We start from the raw sequence: 18,171 nt of genomic DNA on the forward strand, positions 1-18,171 counted from the left end.
TAGGGCTGATGTAGGGGTAGTTTTTTGTTCCCACGTTTTTATGAACATCCAATATCAGTATCCATGTTCCCCTTGTCTTTGGTAGTTCCTTAGTTGGGGAAAACTGTTTTTATATACGCGGTTTTAGCCTCACATTTGTATACACATTTTCATCTGAGTTCTTTCATAAAACCAACTTCCAATCCCAAAAGAACAGTTGATGAACAAAAAGCTTCGAGTACATCTTGACAAAAGGCTTTAAGAGACTGCAGTTGTGAACCTTTTGTGTTTGTTTCAGATTCAAACTAGAGATGTTTGGTCTCAAGTATGCAACCCTCCAGGCCCCTGCCACACCACTGTGTAGCTTTATCACACATGAGATGTTTCAATAGGATAAAACAGACGAGCGGGTTTGACAGAATGGTTGCTTTTGTTTGTTCTCTCCACCCACTGTCTGCACAACATACACCATCTGCTGCAGGCTTACTGAGGAATCCAGAGGTTATTGGATTGAAGATGACTTTATGAGTCATGTTGTGTGCATTTTATACATTTCTGGATTTATTTTTATAGCTCTACATGCACCATCTGAAGAATATTATGTGATCATCTGTAACTGACAGTTACGTTGTGTAGCTTCTTACTTTCACACTTTTGTTAAGCTAAGAACAGGTGTGAAAATAAAGTTTCAACCATCCACACTAGTGGACTGTAATAGTGTCTAACAAGCTGCTAAATACACTTATGCAGGCATCAAACCTGTAATGGTGTAACTATGACATTTTAATTTTAGATTACACTTTTAAATTTGAGGATGCATGGTTTAATAACATTTGCTATTTTTTGCACTTCAAACTAACAGTTGAACTGTTCTATTTTCAAAAACAAGCAAACATAGAGGGTTAATTTTCCTGTGTGTCATAAAGGGGACATTGAGCAGCTGATATGAACAAAGAAAAAAAGTCAGGTGTAATTCATTGAGACACAAAGTCCATCTTGGAAGAGGGTTAGGAGGATTGATAAGTTGACAAAACACGTTTCCATGTCTATAACCTTACCACAACCTTAACTACATGTTTATCATTGTGACCATGTTCATAAGGTTCCTCTAACCCCAAGAAAGTACTAACCTTGTTCTTTCCACAAACCTGGAGTCATCATCACATGAAGAGACTGCAGACACTGAGTCGGACAAACTGGCCCTGCTGTTCTTTTCATTTATCCATTTTTATTCATCTTAGACTAAATCCAAACTGTGCACTGCTTTTAATGCATTCTCATTTTCATTAAGTGACTAAAAACGTTGTAGTTTTTACACAATGTTAATTTTGTTGACGAAAACTGACGAAAAACATTCGTTAACAACCTTTTTCCAATGACTAAGACGAGGCTAAGACGTAACGAAAACGTGTCTTTGAAAATAAAAAGTATGACTAAATCTATTTTAACTTTCGTTGACGAGACGAGACGAAAATGTTGGTGGTTGACTAACTCACAATAAAAAAAATCTAAACTTGCATGCACCTAACATCATTGGTTGAATATTGCCGGTGTTACCTTCTCTGGCCAATATCTCGGCTCTTAACCGTAGTTGGAAGCTCACTGGTTATTTTGGCTCACTGCCTGGCAGGTAACCAACGTCCGGACTACTCCATGAAGAAGGAGGAGGAGACGTTTCTTTATTTTTATCACCCCCACTTTATTTGGTATACAGCAGGAGCAACACTCTCATCACCTCTAGGTGATCGTTCACTTCTTGTTATTCCACACAATCTAGCGCCTTACCCACAATACCCAGGTGCACTACTTCACACACTACAACTTTCCTTAAAGGGGCAGGCCAAACCTGCAACACCGGGTTCTGTATCCATTCTGCAGGCCCTCCCTAAGCTTAATGTGGCTATTAAATGTGACTAAAATTAGACTAAAATGTAATTAGTTTTCGTAGACTAAATACGACTAAAACTAATATGCATTTCCGTCTAAAGACTAAGACTAAATCAAAATAGCTGCCAAAATTAACACTGACACACCTGAAGCAAAATCTGTGCACAAGCTAATTTCCAAAATAGATGTAACGCTGAATATGAACTCATCCCTCACTTCAACAACACCTGTCCGGACGTGATAATGAACATTAGCTGAAAAAAAAAAAATTAACACTTGGGTCAGTGATGCAACAATTTGAAGAGATCATGTTTTACATGTGTAGACATGTGACTGATCAACTTTTGTATCAGGGACCTATGTGGAGTATGGAGGATACCGAATTTAACAAGCCATGCACAGATGATCATTGTTGCAGTTAGGGGCTGGGGAATGGGGTAACATGACCCTGTAACCTGTGGCAGTGCAATGTCAACCTACTCATTGTGTGTATGTGTACTGTTTCCAGCATCACTTCCCTTGTATCCAAATAAAGTCACAACATATATAAATTGCAAGGTTGCAGTGGCAGCAGGCCCAGTAGTATACGCCAGACATCCCTCCTCCCAACAACATCCACAGCTCGTCCAGAGAGATGCAGAAACAGTCCCATGCCAGATGGGAGAAATAATCCCTCCAGCTAGTTCTGTGTCTACAGCTGGGCCGATACCTGTTGGACATACCCGGTAGAACCTTGGATGGAAGACAACCAGGAGGCATTCTTATCAGATGCACAATACTGTCTGTTTTCAAATTGAAGAAGCAGTGGCCCTGCTCCCAATGGATGTCTGAGATCAACCTATTTCTCAGGATGAGCCCAGATACCCTACAGAGGAAACTCACTTCAGCCACTTGACCTCTTACAGTCACCTCCCAGAAATCATGACCATCGATTTGGAGCTGTGATTACTCATGCTCTTCGAAACAGAATTGCCCTATTTTAATTCATTCACTTGTATGCACTGAAGAGATTTCCGGAAACCTATGAATAAGTCAGAAATTTCACAAAATTCCGAGGCAGACGTCAGTTTGTCTTTTTAGATTACAATAGACGGAACAGGCAAAGTAAAATGTACCTAAAGTCTCGCACAATTAATTGAATAAAAGGTTTCAGGACCATTGCCACTACAGTATTTAAATCTAACCCAGGTGCTTTTTGTCGCTAACGTTTTATCTATCTATGTATCTAGGCTCTCTCCCGCGCACGTACCACACACACACACACACACACACACACACACACACACACACACACATGCACACACAGGACACCAAAATTATGCCATCTACAAACTTTCAAGAGGCAGTATAAGCCAATGTGCTTCTACACTGCCAGTATATCTGCTGAGAGGAGATGATAAAAGATTTTCAAGAATATCTCCCTGCTCTGGCTCTAAACCTGAGTGGCAGCTGCTGGTCGAAAGGATTTAGGGGCTTTAAGGAAACAGGCAGGCAAAAGTGTGTGGTTATGGAATATAGATGTGGAAATTGATCTGTCTACATTTCATATTAGAAACATCTGGATGTCTCTGCGGATCAGCCACTTCTACTTCAACTGATGATGTCGGAGGACTCTGTGTGTGTGTGTGTGTGTGTCTGTGTGGCTTTCAAAGAAGATACACTAGTCACCCACAGTTTCAGGGGTTGTCAGTTTTTTTGGACTACTTGTACCTGAGGTTATTTTTATAGAATAATTTAATGAAGGTTCTAGATTATATAAATGTTGAAAAATTTAATTAATGGATACTTTCTTTTTTCCTATTTCTGTTGGCCATTATATATCCTGTATGTTTAGCTACTGAGAAGTGGCCAAAATGTGGCTTCCCAGTTAAATATTTGGTGCTTTGTTTAAAGTTCACAGTTATTGAAGTCAGTCAGGAAGAGAGCACAAACATCTTTTTAACATAGAAAAGTATTTGGTGCCATTCGTTGTTCTTCTTTCAGTGAAGAAAACCTCTGTAAATCTTCTACAGCTGGTGCTATATAGAAGCATATATGCAACCTGCTTAGGAGAATCCATTAATGGTAAAGGGATAGTTCACCCAGCGATGAAAATTCACTATACTCACCACTATGGTGATGGAGGGGTGGGTGAAGTGCTTGAGTCCAAAACATCTTTTAGGAGTCTCAGGGCGAAAAAAATGTTAGAGCAGAATCCAAAACAACTGAAGTTACTGGTGATGAAATATTCAGATGTAATAAAACATCAGAAAAAAAAAACGTTGTCATCTACACAGAGTTTTTAACCTAAATGTCCTATGATATCTTCAAACGAGGTGTGTTTAGGGACCGTCTGACATGCTAATGTCTGCTAGCTTAGCCACTTCAGGTGGACTTTTAGGCTTAAAACATGGTGAGAATAATGCCGTTTTGAGAAGAATATAAATGTTGTGACACTTGGATGACACCATAGGAGCAGTATGGAGGTATGTTGTGTCTCTGTTATTCTATGATGTCCAAAGAAGGAGTCACCATTGACTATTGTATTGGATTCTGCTCTAACACTGTCTTACCCTGAACCTCCTAAAGTGTTTTGTGGACCACTTCACCTACCTCTAGGGGTGAGTAGATAATGAGTGGATTTTCAATTTCTGGATAAATTATCCCTTTAAGAAACCACTGCTTCATGTTACCAATCTGAAGCACTGCAATTCTTCTACAAGCAAATAGCTTGGAGATCTGGTGCGATGGATTTTGTCAGGTTTCTTGAGAAAAACAGGGGAAAAGACAAAATTGGCCTTTTGAAGAGAAAAAAGGCATATATTTCTCTGGCCATACAACCACTGTGTGCCCAGTGTCTTTTTATTACTGTACATCTACTCATAATCATGGTGCCTCTTCCTCTATCGTAAAGCCCCTGTAGCCTGTCACAGTATGGGACCCTATATCAAAGGGAATAAACAGTTCACTCACCTTTGCATCGTACAGGAAAACTACAGACAGAAAGAAATAATTTATAGAGCCTCTTTACTTCTTTGCTCTGGTCCCAAAACATTACAAACAGTAATTGTACCATTGGCTGTTCCACATGTTCAAATTGGCATTAGTAGAAGTGGTGTCAGGTATTATGATTCCTCCGAATGGACTAAGCAGCAGAAAACACTAATATGTGTGAAAATATGGGATAACACTATATGACCTCACTAGTAAATGAGAAGACAGTGTAACGTCTAAACTCTAGAATTGGGACACTGATGATACTTTTCATCGTTTCACTATGAAGGAATGAGGACAGTATTAATTTGTTCTCTCTCTGTCCTCTGCTTTTGCGTCTGTCTCTGTTCTGAGAGAATAAAAACACAGAAACTATGCGCCCAGTAAATGTAGAACACAGACGATGTTTGTGATTTGTAATGGAATTATTTTTTTTAAACTGTTCACAAGGAAGTTCAAAGCGTGGAGCTAAACAAACACAGGAAATAAAAAGGCACAAATGCGGTACTTTCAAGATGATGCAGATGATTGTTAGCTATATCAGCAGAACCAGCAGAGATTCGGGCCCACGCAGCTTGTGGTACACCCGCATAAAACAGCATCTGGCAATTACTGACTTAGCATAGAGGAAAGTTTGGGACTGTGGGCAATGTGCATATTTACTGTCTTGCCTATTTCATGTCTGTCTAACAGACTTAGGATAACTTTTTCCTGGCTAACTTTAAATTTCACAGACAAACATGATTGTGAGCCCTGTCAGAAAACAAATAATCCCATCTTTAAAGAGAGTGAACTATGCCTTTGCTTCATGATCCACAAGTCCCTGTAAAACGATGTGAGAGCAGTATTTGATTACACATATTTATGTGTTCCCATTAAAAACACAAAACTACGTTCCAGAACACTGCAGCAGAGTTGACAGTAATTAGCAGCTCAACATGGATTGTCAGGACGACAGCCTGCTCTCCTTTGTCGAGGACTCACCTCAACTTCGCCTACTCCGGGATTTAACTGTTGAATCGGACAGTGGATGAGTCATCAAAAATATAAAAATATTTTAAAGTTTAGGGAAAAGACAGAGATTTAGAAGACTATAATATTGTCTTTTAACACTTATTTGGCAAATTTCAAGAGATAAAGATGAATCAACAAAGGGTTATAGAATTAAATTACATACGCAGATTCTTCATTTCATAGGACCTTAAAATGTGTGCTCATTCAAGCATTGCATTAGTTCATGGACGACATGGAGTTATGTGCTCAGCTGTCCTAAGGTGTCAGCTACTGTTAGGTTTATGGGTGCTCAACAGTCCCCCACCAATCACAGCCCATTCTTTCACCAAAGCGTTCCCTTTTAAGTACGACCTCATCCTCACTGATCCAACTTGCTCCACCACCCCAGCCTCCACGTTTTAGCACTGAGTCCAAACATGGTAGTGGTAATCGAAATTCATCTAACAAATGTATCATGTCTGCTACGCCCACCAGTGGGTTCTGCACATGTTCCCTGTTTTATCTTAGCATGTTGCTTCGCCCATCCAGGGAACATCGAAAGAATGGAGCCATCCGCACCAAGCATAACCTTATTCCCATTGTGCAATAAATGGTTAAGTCATGACAAAGTGTTCCTGACTGAAGTATAGTTCCCCCAAATCCTTGAATTTCCCTTTCATACTTAATTCAAGCCTCAGTAAACACTTATGTTGGGAAGAACTGTTGGATCCATAAACCAGTACAACTTCCCAAAGCAAAGATATTTGGACATCTGTATAATTTGCAGACATTTAACGTCATGGGAGGAAAACCACCAGTACCCTCAAACTGAAGCTTTTTCTTAATTTTATTAGTTACATCTGTGTGTATCCTACTGTAACTTGTAGAATTGTTTTCAAAAATACTTATTAAAGTAAAGTATTGAGCAGCTTAGAATGATCTGATTTTGTTCTAAACAACACAATTAAAACTTAAGGAGTGCTAAATGTATCCTCTGGGTACCATGAACTTCTCTACTAAATGTCAAGGCAATCCATTGAATATTTGTTTAGTTACATGCATTTCACTCTGGACCCAAAACCTTAACAATAGTATGTCATGGGGATTCTGTGGAATAGATATGGAATCAACAAAGTTGTAAGGATTCATCGTCTGAGGACCGTAAATGTCTCATCACAATTGACAATCTTATAAAGATAATTTGGCTAACAAACATTGATATCCCCAAACTACATCAAGTATTATGATGCATGTTAACTACTATTTACTGCATCTTTTCTTGCATTCCTTTTCACAGACTTGTCTGGTTACTTGTTCTGTTAGCTGATTAAAGGTTTGTGAGTGGGATGAGTGTGAGTCGGTTGCCTTGTCTCCTTGGGCGACAACAAGCTAAACTTTGGTCTAGTGAAAAGAGGAGAACAGCCCTCCTGAACCACTGGCCTTTAAATACGTTCAGCTAAGTACTGCATATTCCAGCTCACCACAAGGTCAACAGTGTCTGTGTGTTTATGAGCCTGTGGGCTTTTCATTACATCTTTGCTGAACTGATGTGTCTGAAATGCCTTCAGTGGTAATATTCATACACCAGCCGTTGAACTTTAAGTCCACTACAGTATTGATTTTTCCATTTCACATTTGGCTTCATATTGCTTGTAGAAACATTTGTCTATCAAATTGGAAACTGGGTTTACATGTTTTTCTCTTTTCTATGTAATATTTAGCAACTTTTGACTGCGGATTTAGCATTAAGTGACTCAATTCCTCTGACCTTTGATAAAGTAAACCAAGCCAGACAAGTTTTGCCATAAGTCAAATGTCAATTTGACAAGTCCTTCCAAAATCTCCTTATGCTTATATCGCTCTGCCCCCTGTAGGCTTGAGCCCAAAAAGTTTGTAATTTGCCTTTTTCCATGTAATATTACACAAAGAATGAAAAGATCCAAAACGTTTCAAAACATTCCTGCAACATGATCTACTGCTCTATTTTTCTGGTATTTTCCAGTGAATGTGCTTTTAAAATATTTTTTCTCATCAAGGAATTGATAGAAATTCCATTGAGGATTACAGTCAATCAAAGTTGGTTGAAAGATTCCATGTTGATGCAATATGAAAAATATGTATATATACTATATGCATTTATAGAAAATGCATATAGTAACTTTCACCACATTTATAGACTCTTATACATGAACTCACAAACAATGTTCAGGCATTTTTCGTACATATAACTAAATTCCTATTAATGGATTTTCAAGATCATTACCATAAGGTTATTCATTAACTCCTTTATATATCAACATATGGCATAACTTCTTTGAACTGAAGTGAACAAATCTAATATCATCACTGGAATCTGGGAACATGCAGAATTATTTTTGAACCCAGATTATTTAAAAATAGTAAATAGGATTGACTGGAAAATAACTTTCAACATTTAAAATGCAGCATTTCAATACAAGGTACTAAGCTTTGTACTAGACAAAGTGTGGCGATTCCCACATACCATATTCCAATAAACCCCCTCCTGAGCAGTGGTCACCAGCCTTTTCAAGCCGGGAATCACTTTTAATTCCAAACATAAACCAAGATCTACCACCCTGATATCTTAAAAAAAAAAAAAAAATTCTGTTAAAGGCTCAATTTACGATCTATTCAATGCTCAATATTCACATTAATATCAATTATTATTTACAGCATCTGTTCAATGCACAATATTTAGCTTCAGTTCAACAATATGTTCTGCAGAGGAGCTGCTACTGCTTGTTTTTATATATAGGCTTTGACTTGAGTATGGCCATAAATATGACTATTTCCTTGTATAAAAGTGTATGTTGTCCTTGTGTACTCAAATAAACACCAGTACGATACAATATGAAGCTGTGCATCTTTCACTGCTGCAAGCTTTCACAATAAACCCTTTTTTTAAACAAAAGAATGGATTTGGTGTAAAGAAAGGCTGGAGTGCTTTTATTTTGAAACACATACAGAAAGTGTTGCAGACATTTATGTTTGTGACATTAATGTATCAGATCAGACGGTGAGTCCAGAGCAGGGATCGACAGCGAAGACTGTCGAGATAGACCGATAGATCGTGATCGAAGGGTTTGGTGACCACTGTTAGAGGATAAAAACGTTGAGAGTTAGGGTTAGGGTTAGGGTTAGAGTCCTGGCTTGAACCCATCTACATGCCAATGTACTCCTCATAGCAGGTTGACCACATCTAGCTTAAATTTGGTCAGAAGACCCTTTAGACGTGGTCGATGATAGATCAGGAATCGTGTGTGTTTTCATTAAACGCTGTGCCGAAAGCAGATGTTAATTTTTTACAATTGATCATACTTCTTCAAGGCCAAAACTCATCACATATGTCGGAAATGGCAAACATTTACTTCCTATATGGGTATAGTTAAAACATTATCACAAATCTGGATGGTTTATTAAAATGTGACAGTTTGTCTCTTACATGTACAAATACAATTAATGAGTAGTCCAGACCATGAACCGATAGACTGATCACAGGGGAGAAACACACTTATCTAACGTTGTGTTTCTGTGTGTGTGTGTCTGTGACCTACTTTACCACTTTTTTAATCAATAACTTTGTTTCTTCTGACTAGAACTACACCTCAGGTTGAAAACAGCTCTCACAGTAAACTCGTGCCTCCCATGTTCCCTGGATGAGAACATGACAGAGCAATCATCGTAATGAAAGCACAGCGCAGAGCAGCCGAATGAAAGGAGAGATCATCACAGAGAGCTATTTGTCCTTGTACTTGAATATGAGTCCAGTCTGTATAAAACTGACACTGAAACAAGGTAACTGAACATTTGAGTGTGAAAACAGACACTTTCACACTGTGAGTATGAGCTCTACTCTGTCTGTCTGCTTTCATCAATCAGTGACTGAATTTGACTGAACCAACTCAGAGGTCCAAGATCATCAGATCTTTATTTAACTTGCTCTGTGAGTTTCTTATAAATTTAAAATGATCATTGATGTAGAATGGCCAAATATTATCGCTTGAGTGTGGGGACTGTATGATATGCTGGTATGTTTAAAACCAGAACGTTCAACTGATAAATGGGGATACATTTGGGGACGGAGTAAAGCTACCTAGAAGAAACAGAGACAAGCGTGTCAAAATAAAACAGGAAGTGACATAAAAGATGCAGCAGGAAATTGTGAGGGTGTGTGTGTGTAACCATGACAGGTACCTACAGCCTTGAAACTAGTTGGTTCCATAAAAAAGAAGATAAGATGCAAAACGTTTATCCCCAGTGACTAGCAGCTTGTTTGATGAAAGGTATCACTAGTAAAATATGGATATTAGCTCAGGCCACAAGTCTTGTGACTGAAATCTAAATTTTTCGCCATTGAATGTTTTACAGGTGGTTTATATAATTTGACCTCATATATACATCCAGCTTATGAGAATTGCCAAAGTGAAAGATTGCAATTACAGCTTTGGTTCACAGCTTCAAAGCCTGACCACCCACTAGCTTGTCCTTTGCCACTGAACAAATGGGGGGAATCACTCGCTTTCCCTTCCTGCTCAATGCTAATTGACTGCTGATTGTCAAAAGAACCTATACACCACCACACATACATTGTTTTTGTGTGTGTGTGTGAGAGAGAGAGAAGGTGTGAGAGTGTGAGTGTGGTGGGGATGTGAACATGGCTCCCTTGCATGTGCACGTGACCAAGATCAAATAATATGGCCATGGAGACGCAGCTATTTGATCTCCATGCCTGGTGGGCTACACAACTAAACCAGGGATGTTTCATGTGAACACTGCGTCATTATTTCATTTGAACCCAATGCAGTCTTTGAACTCTTCAGCTAGACAATTAAAGGATCTTTTCTTTTCTTTTTTAGACCAAAGTCTGACTCAGGGGAGAGAAAAGTCTGATGCAGTAATGTCAGGTTTGATGTTTAGGTAGAGAAAATAAGAGCAGAGTCAGGCTAAATGCATTACTATCACTAATTGCTACTAAACAAAAATGTCAGCAAACCAAACAAGGCTTATTAAAAATCACCCGACAGACAAAAATAACTAGCTAAATCAAACAGAATGATTTACAACAAAACCCAAAGCTGGAAGACAGCAGAACAGCAATTCATAAACAAAGGGCATGAAATATGCAGAGACTGAAATTCCTGAGGGGTTGAGTTTGAGGTATCAAGCAGGAGGGTGTGAGTGTATCGGTATTCAATGAGAAAAGGAAAACACTGGGAAGGTTTGAGTTTTGACAAATAGAATTCAAGACAGTGTCTATCTGTGCCTTAACTAAACAACAACAGGACAGTGTTCAATGGTCACATGCTAAAAAAGAAAGTAACAGCACAGCCAAGAACATCAGAGTTAAATGACCAGAGCGATAAGCATTCGTAATCCTACACTATCGATTAATTACTAAATTAATGGAATCGACACACACACACACGCACACACACACAGAGACAGGAGAGAAGTTCTTCTCGCAGATTTTACGGTCTCAACCTTCTATATGAAGGGCCTTGAGACAGTGTTCATTATGATTTGGCGCTATATTAATCAAATTGAATTGAATAGATTATGACTCAGTGTTTTGACTTTATTGTTGCAGAAGAAGCGATGCCCCTTTTATCCAGGAACATACAAATTAACTCAGCAGCCTTTAGTTCTCCGTGTGAGTGATAATAAAAGAGCAGGGGAGCAGATTCACTCACCTCAATGTAGTGGCGCTTTCAACAGGGGGAAGGCAGATTCACCCTGATACAGTGAATGCTGTAATCTTTAAGGCTTATAGATTTATAAGTGTATCGATGAGGAAATTATATTGAAATAATCAATGTAACTACATCACGCTTTATTTATTCTATAATTTTTTTGGGGGGGGGGGCATATTCAAATGGCATGAAAGGGTGAAATGTGGGACCTGGCATATACTGTACTCATCATCAACAAATACCCTCTGTACCCCTTACAACTTACACTTACCGCTTCCACCAGAATTGGTGTGGATGATTTGGAGTGTGAAATGTGTCCTGTTTCCTAATGGCCTCCAAAAAAATTGTGTTTATTCTTTTCAATACAATGGGACCTGTTCCTGAAAAGAACCTGTTGATTTTTCAGTAACAGCCTAAATGCGGTCATACAATCCAGTGCTTAGTACAAATACAATTTTATTTAGCTAATAAAAATTCATACCCTGAGTAATATAACTTCATTCTCCTACAGGTATTAGCCAATGCAAATTACACGAAGTACAGGAACTTGTTAAATTTTATGTTTTAGTACAAACATGAATATGTATCCTGTGATACAATGGTGAAAAAAGAAGTGCAAGAAGCTATGCACAAATGTATTGTATATATACTGTATATATGTATAACCTAAACATTTTTGGAATGCAAGAATGCATTATGGAGCACGACCTAAAACACCTCACATTTACTGTTTATTATGCTTCTCCTTCAGTTAATATATATTTTTCCTGAGTAGCCATACAGAGACTGAGAAAACCAGCAATCAAGACTGATTTGTATTCAGGAAGGGTGCCTGCCAACCCTTGGAGTTAGATCGCTGAGTGGAAAGAACAATCTCCCCTTCAATACTGCAACGTTTTAGCTGTCACTTACCTGTTGTGGTCACTGAATTCCAAGTAGTAATATTTAAATTTACTTTTTCACCTTACTGAGTCTATTCCTAACTAGGATTTTGTGGGTCTCTCTGTGTATTGTCAATCAATCAATCAAATTTTATTTGTATAGCCCATATTCACAAATTACAATTCATCTCATAGGGCTTTAACAGGGTGTGACATCCTCTGTCCTTAACCCTCAGCAAGAGTAAGGAAAAACTACTAAAAACCCTTTTAACAGGGTAAAAATACGTAGAAACCTCAGAGAGAGAGCCACATGTGAGGGATCCCTCTCCCAGGACGGACAGAAGTGCAATAGATGCCACGTGCAGGAAAACATCTTCAAGATTAAAGATTAAAGTCTCTAGCAGCATTTGATGAGGTTAAGCATCCCGAAGGACAACCCCAACATGACATGCCAAGCAGTCCCGCTGCAATCACAGTCCATGGTCAGCAACCAGCAGGACCACCATCCACCATCCAGACCAGAACGCCACTCCAGTCCTCAGTCACCGTCCACCGCCACCCACCACGAGCCGCCGCCGCGGTCCTGGTCCAATGCCCGTACCCGATGCCAACGTGACACAGGGTCCGCCACCACCACCACGATCAGCCCACACGACACAGAATCCGCCACACTGGATCCACCACCACGACCCCCGGATCGCGATCAACAAACCGCAATCCATGGTGCGGCCACAGAGGCCCTGGATCTGCGGGTGATAAAGCAAAGGGATTCCGGGGAAGGGGGATAGGGATGGAGAAGAGGAAGGAGAAGCTGGAAAAAGAAGCTCCGTGTGTCATGTGTCATAAAATATAACAAGTAACGTTCTGCCGCACGATTTAGCTCTAACTATAAGCTTTATCAAAAAGGAAGGTTTTGAGCCTACTCTTAAACGAACAGATGGTGTCTGCTTCCCGAACTGAAAGTGGTAGTTTATTCCACAGCAGAGGAGCTTGATAGCTAAAAGCTCTGGCTCCTACTCTACTTTTAAAGACTTTAGGGACGACAAGTAGGCCTAAATTCTGGGAGCGGAGTGCTCTAGTGGGTTTATAAGGTACTAACAGCTCTTTAAGGTAAAATGGCGCCATATTATTAAGGGCCTTGAAGGTGAGGAGGAGAATTTTAAATAAGCGATGCTAATACTGGAGAAATGTGCTCTCTTCTCTTTGTTCTCGTCAGGACACGTGCTGCGGCATTTTGGACAAGCTGTAGAGTCTTTAACGACTTACTGCTGGAGCCTGATAATAATGAATTACAATAGTCCAGTCTCGATGTAACAAAGGCGTGGACTAGTTTTTCTGCATCTTTTTGCGAAAGGATATGTCTAATTTTTGAGATATTACGCAAGTGGAAAAAAGGCGGTTCTAGAAATTTGATTTAAGTGACTATTAAAGGATAAATCAGGATCGAAGATCACTCCCAAGTTCCTGACTGTTTTGTTGGAAGCAAGGGCAATGTCGTCTAGCGCAGCTATATCATTAGATAATGTATCTCTAAGGTGTTTGGGGCCAAGTATTATAACCTCTGTTTTGTCTGAGTTTAATAAGAGAAAATTGCGGGTCATCCAGGTTTTTATGTCCTTGAGACATGCTCGAAGTTTAGTTAATTGATACTTTGTTCAGGTTTTATTGATAAGTATAACTGGGTGTCATCCGCATAGCAGTGGAAATTTACCGAGTGTGTCCTGATAATGTTTCCTAGTGGGAGCATATATAACTACAGCTAACGGAGTTTCTAAGCTGCTGAGCCGAGCTTCTAAGTCGCTAAGCCTCGCCTCCATCGCTACCAACACACTACATTTATTACAAGTACCTCTACTGTTAAGGGAGGCAGAGGAGTAAGTAAACATAAGACACTCGGAGCACGAGAGAGCAGTGGAGCAACAGGGAGAGAGAGAAGACATCGCTGCTATAGAGCTACGAGGGTGAGCTCAAACAGAACACAGAATCACTAAGCAAGATAGAGTATGGGTTGTTAAGTGTGGGTGTTTAACTACAGACCGGTGATTTTAGCCGTAGTGCTACAGATAAACAGCTGTGTTTAGCGGAGGAGCTAATACAGAGAGCGACCAGCACCAGCAGCAAGAAAACAGGAAATGACGCAGCACACTTACCGTAATGAGTGAGAATCTCTCTGCAGGCTGAGATGAGTCAAAAAATATAATCAAAAAATCTATGTGCACACTATATTTGCCCTCTGGCATGTCAACACAAGACCTTCAGTCCAGGTCTAAAAATATCTAAAAATACTTTCACTATAAAGCAATATTTAGAATTTTGAAGTTGAACAAATTTCACATTCGGTTGAGGTAATTTATTAATGTGTTGTTAATTTCTGATTCCTGATGATTACTGTAATCTTTACTATACATGGTACACTGTATATCGTTGACAATGACATCTTATATAGTTGATATAAAACAAAGTATGGATACATTTCTATACATCTATTTATGCATCTAACATAATTTTCTACTTTAATGATTATCAATCTTCAGAAATGTTACATAAATGTCGATAAATTAAGTTTAACAGCATGAGTCAGTGTGAGTGTACATTAGGCCTTAACTAAAGTAATACATTCATATTATGTGTCAGTAATAATACAGTTTGTATGTATTTAGAATTCATTTTACTTAAATTGCACTTCTAGGGAACAATAGTAATATGAAAATACAGACAACAATAGTCCACAGAGCTTGAGGACGGTGAGATTTCCAATAGGAAACCAAGCTTTGATGAGTACGCTAAGGTACCCAATCTATTTTGTTTCCAGATTTTAAGATCCTGTGTTATGTAGATACTTCCTGGAATTAACTGTACAAAACCTGCCAGATATTCTTTGAGGATTAAAGCATAAGATCCAAAATAATAAAAACAAAGAGATAATAATTACATAATATGACAGCAACTATTCAGCATGCATACATGTAGCCTCCTTCGTTTTCTGCTGTTCGACCTCATGGGTGTCCCCTCTTCGCTGTATCCAAATGTTACATGATTCCGATAAGGACGATGACAAGAAAGGACGCGAGGTGATTGTTGAATCCAAGCGCTCCATTGAATACCTGTGTAGTATTGAATCTCAGTTTGTTCTTTGATGCCTATAACTATGGCAGGTCTGGTCACATACAAGATTAGCTAACCTCCTTTGAAGTGGCTTCTGCTCCTAATTCTCTGACCACTTGTTTAAGCTGACAGTCACAGTCCCCCTACTTTCGGCATGAAAAACTCTGCCTCTCAGCACAATATGTCTACACATCTCATCCATTTACACATCAACCTTCACCCATACAACCTTTGATAAACAGAATGAGAATGCTATTCCACCTATGCTGGACGAATTAGGTTCATCGTCAGAGGAACATCACAACTAACGTGAGAAAAGTACTTTTCTTCAAAAAAAGAAATTTGAATGCTAAATTTACTCAACATGGAATTCTCTTAATTCTAAAACTAAAATAAACTTAATGCATTATCTATTGAATTGCATTTTATTTCATTCTACTCTTTTGCTTATAAATAAATACATTCCTCACACTGGTAATAACAAATTAAACACACACTATGAAAGATTGGAAAAGTGATCTAGGTTTTGTGGTAGAACTTAATGAGTATATTCACTTCTGTATTCTATATTCACTTGTCTGTCTGATTCCGCTGGACAACTGTTGGACAATATTCGCTCCAAGGCTCCTCTGAACTTCCGCTCGTGGCTGTCTCCCTGTGTAGATCATTCCATCTATTGCATAAGGGACCCTCGCGTCGCACATCCAGAAGATTTTTATCCCATATTTTGCAGGCTTGCTTGGCATGTATTGCAAGAACTTGCACCTTCCCCTGAATGGCACAAGCTGCTCATCTATGGTGACAGTCACTGGGGAAGAACACTCTTTTGCAATTGGCCAGGAAACAGTCCCACACATACCTGAATGCCGCCATGTGGTCTGTTTCCAGTCGAAGAGCCCTGGTCCTCTTGTCATCAAACTGTATGAGGCGGCGGATATCCTCATATCTATGGAACCCCATGGTGACCTTGTACATTGGATTTTGGACCCCTGCAAGGGGTCCAAATACAGCATACATTATACTGTTCTATTTCAAGTTGTATTTTGTTGACCTAGCTGACATTAGCTAACATAAGCTAGTGTCGTCGCCAGGCACTAAACTTGACCTCGCCTCCGGCGATTGGACAAACGTGTTTGTCGATCAAGGATTTGAGAAGGAATAGTTAGACACTTATACATGAAGTTCTGGAAATTGAACATTTATTGTAAAACAATGAAATACTTACAGAGAGTCTCTGGGGTTCTGCCGGACACGTCACCAGGTTCACTGGATCATGTTGAGAAGAAGCCCACACTCATCCTAAGTCCACAGTATATATAATCAGACACAGGGTGGGCACAGAGGCGGTTCTTTTTCTTTGAGGGAATTCAGTTATTGGCCAGATGTATACTGTTTCCTCAAAGTGCAGTTTTTTGCAAGCACATCACTTTCAACTGACCAGGTGTCCCACTACTGTGGCCTTGGCAAACAGGGAGCTTGCTACAGTGGAGAGACCCAGCAGATTAAACATTTCAGGAGGATTTCATATCTTTTTCTCACCATGTTTCATGAAGCACCTCATTGTTTTAGTTCTGGCACGTCCTCTCTCTTTTCTGAGCAAATTTCCATCACACACTTTTCTCTGAATTGTATTTTGGGTCAGATTGACATTCAGATTGACACCTGCTCTTTCTGTGGTCGTGCTCTGGGCCTGACCCTGCGTCTGAGTCAAAAAGATATACATCATTCCAAATATAAGAAACAGTTGTAGCATTATTGATTATATGGATTAAACAGCTAATATTTGTTCACAGGATATAAGTAAAATATAATCAAAAGATACAGAGAAACATAGATATCTCAACAATGTCATGTTGACCTAGCTGACATTAGCTAGCTAGAATAGAATGTCATGTTGACCTAGCTATCATTAGCTAGAATTGACCTAGCTTACATAAGCTAACATTAGCTAGCTAAAAGAGTATATGTTAACAGCTAGCTAATAATACTGAATTTGTTTCTCTTTCAAACCAGTAGAGGGAACTAATGTTCAAATGTTATGTGCAGTTATCTTTTCACAAGATATCAAATATTTTCTTAGGTTAAACAATTGTAAAATAAGACTTACATGAATCAGATGTGCAAAAGCAGCCCGTTTAGTAGACAAGTAGTTCTGACAAGTGTGGCATGGGAAAAGTTGTCCACAGTAAACATGTTCCTAACTAAAAACATTTACAAATCAAAGGTTCCTATCAAATTCACACTTACATAAATGGGTCATTTTTGACCCATGTGTGTAAACTTGATGTACTAATTAAAAAACTATTTTAGTTCAAAAATTAGGACAGAAAAAATGAAAATAATGATTTGTGGTAATCAAAAACAAGATATTTTAATATATACTTTGAATATATTTGAATATATTGAATGATTAAATAAATAGATTTTAAAAGATATAGCAAAGAAGCACAGCCATGCATGAAATAACATGAGAATACGGGTCATTTTTGACACATGTTGTGCCTTAGAAGTAGCCTGGATGCCAGACGAACTTAGCCCCGCCCACAACATTTGAGGTCGGGAAGTTCGGTCTGGAGTCGCTCCGTTGGGGAGAAATTATGCCCGGTTCGAAATCATCCGGACCAATCAGATTGTCAGGGCGG

The 18,171-nt window shown here is 39.0% G+C and overlaps 1 long non-coding RNA gene across 1 annotated transcript; it reads right to left on the reverse strand.

The window, feature by feature from the left end:
- Nucleotides 1-16,405: 16,405 nt before the first annotated feature.
- LOC128453977 (uncharacterized) lies at nt 16,406-17,194 on the reverse strand. Its single transcript, XR_008341575.1, has 3 exons — nt 17,069-17,194; nt 16,755-16,828; nt 16,406-16,518 (listed from the first exon to the last, which is right to left on the reverse strand). It is a non-coding gene; the product is annotated as an uncharacterized LOC128453977 (long non-coding RNA).
- Between the last annotated feature and the right edge of the window lie 977 nt (nt 17,195-18,171).

Source organism: Pleuronectes platessa, chromosome 13 (genome assembly GCF_947347685.1).
Source record: "Pleuronectes platessa chromosome 13, fPlePla1.1, whole genome shotgun sequence".
NCBI classification, from domain to species: domain Eukaryota; kingdom Metazoa; phylum Chordata; class Actinopteri; order Pleuronectiformes; family Pleuronectidae; genus Pleuronectes; species Pleuronectes platessa.